This window comes from Protomyctophum parallelum (assembly GCF_964188405.1).
Source record: "Protomyctophum parallelum genome assembly, chromosome: 1".
NCBI classification, from domain to species: Eukaryota; Metazoa; Chordata; class Actinopteri; order Myctophiformes; family Myctophidae; genus Protomyctophum; species Protomyctophum parallelum.
The window spans coordinates 33,091,848-33,096,356 of record NC_139697.1 but is presented as its reverse complement, the minus strand read 5'-3'; positions in this window follow the sequence as shown (position 1 = coordinate 33,096,356).

Here is a 4,509-nt window from a genome sequence, read left to right as displayed (position 1 = left end):
ATTGAATTCCACAGAATACCTTGTGAGCATAACCTTCCATTATTAATTATTTATAACTTCATCGCAACTAAATGTATAGGCTTTTAGCAGACGCTCTTTATTGAGAGCTACTTGACTGCATGGTCAGAGTACGTATAGTCAACCAACAGCAGGGTAATTGCTTGAAAAATAATAGTGATACAAATCACTTTAGGACATTAAGTATAGGCCTAGACATACTGTACAACCATTAGTAATAATGCAGGGCTGTCTGAGCTTCATCTGCAGGATATACAGCACATGCAAATGGACTTAATCACACTCTAACAACTGTTCTAGCAACAACAGGTCTGCTATTGCTGCTGCGGCACAGTCTATACATTTATGGTAGCAAGTTCAAACACTCATCAAGTGATAATGGCCACTTGTTGGAAGGATGGCTTACTTCTTTGTTTTAGCTCATTAAAATTATAATTAAAAGCAGTACTGATGATGTGAGCAGTAGTGTGAATAATCAGAAGGATTTGGACATTATTTCTCTACAATGTGACGGCAAATGCTTTTGGCAGGCAGAGGATCGTGGGCACGGTTTCAGTTGGATAAACATATCCTCGTATGCAACAGCGTGCTCATTTAAAATCCCCAAGTTCCGCTGGATACACAAGTCGGCATCTAAAATTAATGCTTTGCTCCTTTAGAGACTGAGAACAGTCTCCGAAGCTTTTGTTGCTAAAACTTGGTGAAAACCTGCATTGCAGTTAGATTTGGCCAAATGTGTGCGCATGGGATTATTTGGCCATGGCTGTGGTGGATAAGTACATTTGCATTTACATTTACTTAAGTACTGTACTGTTTTTGAAGTTTACTTGAGTATTTACAATTTCCAGTACTTTTATTTCCACTCCACTACATTTCAGAGTCAAATATTGTTACTTTTACTCCACTACAATTATTTGAAAACTTTAGTCACTAGTTACTTTGTAGATTTCAATTATTATTTAAAGACATGCCGTAACCAATACATTTAGGCCATTTGAAAATAGCCGATCTCCAAGCTCTCACAATGCGTCGCAATGCGAGATCTGCTATTTTCAAAAGAGTTTTATACATTTGAAAACTTGAAATGGGACTTTCTGCATAATGGGAACTTTAAACTTTAAGTACATTTTAATGCCAATACTTTTTGTACTTTTTTAATTCTGGACTTTTACTTGTAACAAAGTAGTTCTATATTGCTGTATTGATACTCTTTCCATCACTGGCCAAATGTTGCTCTATATCATACATGGGCCACATGCGGGCCCCACCTTCACTTAATGTGGCCCTCAGGTTCATTTCGGTATACTAATATGTTATTGATTTCAGCTGTTACAATTCCAAACATGCAAACATGAACCACTTTAATTACTTAGTCTAAATTAGTAGTATTTAAAAAAAAAAAGACTGTCTTTTTTTGTGTCCAATATATTTGTATTTAGTTAAAATGACCTTTCAGGATTCCAATTCAAATATAGCAAAAATAGCTGATCCACACAAGTACAAAACGTGTCGCTATGCGACGCGTTTTGTGCTTTTGTGCTTTTGTGCTACGACATGCATGCAATGTGGCCCCTCTGGAGTGAGTATGGAAATATAATGGCCGTCGGCATCGTCAAAGTTGCCCACCCCTGCTCTATAATATATAGTCTGCACGTGTACCTTGAGAGTCTGTCTGTCAATCACAAGGTCACCGGCGGTCCGCCGCCGGTTCTTTCCGCGTCATTATGGATCCCACTGCAGTTCCGGGCAGAGTCACGTGCACTACTAGGCCTTATGGTCTACTGTACAGAAACTCACTGAATGGAAGTTGTATTCTCTCTGGATCACCACGCACACTCACACCGGAGTGTGTGTGCGTGCGTGCGTGTGTGCGTGCGGGCACGTGTGTGTGTGCGTGCACGTGTGTGTGCCTGTGCACGTGTGCCTGTGTGTGTGCGTGCATATATACACACACCTGTGTGTGTGTGTATATATACACACACGTGTGTACTCTTGTCTCATCCAAGTATTGGCAAGGTTAAAACCTTTTTCTTGATTGATTAAATCAACAGCTATACGTAGGTCATTAGTCACTCGTGTTCCCCGACCTGCTTTCCACAGTAATTAATCAAAGCCGCTGTCAGAGTGGAGGAGAGGGAACTGCCACGGCAGCCGTTTAGGCCAAACGCGCCCGCCGGAAGTTAGGAACCGGACCTTAAAGGGGTAAAGAGTAAAGAGTGTCTGTTTGTATGTTCCAGTATCCCTGGTCAGACCAGAGGACTGGAGGGTATCGACTTCACCCCTGTTCCACTTCATGACCGTCTGAGGAGGGGAATCTAAAGAATGCCATTGATTGCATTTCCAAGCCGATGAATCATAACCCCCCTCCTCATCACCACCCAATCAGGGAGTCAGTCCCATGTATTCCGGTTAAGCCCCAGTGACACTTTCGTAGAGGTGTTGCAACTTGCAAATATTGGCGAGATATCTTGCTCCTTTGCTCAGTTTTTTTTACATTGCTAATCCAAAATAGTTTGTTCCTTAACTGCCGTTGCACGGTTCGACAGGTCTCTCAACATCATTCTTTTTTGCACATAGACAAACACAAACAAAGCAAATTCTGCCGATACTAACATCACAAAACCCAACGTGGCATTTGTTTTAAGGTACATCAGACCCGCAGATCGATTTTACAGTATTTAACAGGACGCTGAACATTTTCTTATATTAATAATAATGATAAATGTAGCTGCAAGCAGCGACGGACCAAGCAATAAGAAAAATCACAACCGTGTGAACTGAGCGCTGCAGGCTGCTCAACAACACCGCTGACTTCTCCCCGTGTCCCCTAGGGTAGGTACCCTCACAAAAAACATGCAGTAATCCTGGTCTCTAAACTGCCTCCCCCTGGCCAGCCGGGGCGCCTGATGGAGGGGAAGGAACTGGTCGGAATAACGTGTTCCTTCCACACGATATGTCCGGCTGGGGAAACTCTCCCCTGTCAGGTGAAAAGAAGCAGATTGGACTCCTCATGCATAGAAGGAAGCATAAGGTCAGTCCGCTGCCCCCCCCCAGGTTGGTAGAGGAAGTGTATCGCCCAGGATTACATCAGATAATTGACACTGGGTGAAAAAATCGTGGGATAAAGATTATAGAGAGGAACAACACTGCTGACTGGCTGCAGTTCTATAGTAATAGTGCTCAGTGTGAATGGCCCTTTTAGGCTACTCAACAGTGGCACTTTAGGTCACCCAGTGGTATTGCAGCTGTCCGTACCCCAGACAGACAGACAGACAGTATGACAAATTTACACCTTCAAATTTCTCTTCAACTGGGGTTTCATATAATGGTCCATAGATTGTGTGTAGAACATTTCACGCAAATTGCTAAAATAAATTATATTTGAACAGTTTTTCCATATAATTCAAAATAGTGGGAGGTCAGAGGTCAAAAGTCAGAACACGAAATGGTTCATGAGCTATGCCTGTTCAAAGTTTGCATTTTCAATTGAGTGCTATAGCGCCACCCTTTGGCCAATGGTCCTGGGTTTTGCGTCTTCACCGTTTGGCATAACCCTCTACCATATTGCCGTCTGCATGGTTAAGCCAGAACTGCTATTTTTGAAGAAGGGAGATGAAAAATCCAGGCATAATCAATAAGGGACCATAGGCCCTTCGGGCTTGGACCCTTAATAATTCCATACAGTTTCTTGTGGCGTTAGACTATTGTATTATATTATACTAGACCTGTGACCGTCGGGCACCGGCCTACTTGGGAACGATGAAAATTGGGAATGCATTCCCCACCCTAGCATACAATATCCGTTGTCATAGCACCCGTTTTAACTGTCTGTCTTTGTAAAAGTACAGTAGAAGTCCTGTATTCAAAAAGTGTCAGCATCAAAATGTACTTAAAGTAGCCTACTAAAAGTCATATTCACAAATACAAAATGGGTACAAAATCTGATGCGACACATTGTGAGTTTGTAGATCGGCTGTTTTCAAATAGCCGAAATGTATAGGGTTGAATTGGTTAATGTATGTTTTCTAATCAAACTTAAAATCTCCAATGTAACTAGTAGTTAAAGTTTTCAAATAATTGTAGTGGAGTAAAAGTAGAAATTTGGCTCTGAGATGCAGTGGAGTAGAAGTAAAAGTATTGGAAATTGGAAATACTCCAGTAAAGTACAAATACCTCAAAATTGTACTTAAGTACAGTACCTAAGTAAAAGTATACTTAGTTACATTCCACCACTGCATTTCTCAGTATAGAGCAGGGGGACAAGTACAAGCAACGCAGTTATTATTGTTTTTTTATTGATATTGTCACAGAGAATAATGATTTGATAGGGCTCTGTCTTGAGTTGAGTTGATAACCACTGCAAGTTACTTACATTGACTTACTTACTTTACTTACTTACTTTGAAACAGTAATTAGCGCTCCCTCTGACTCTTTATGTGCATCATTACTTCTCATTTATATAAGTGATCAGATCCATAGCTCCCATATGAG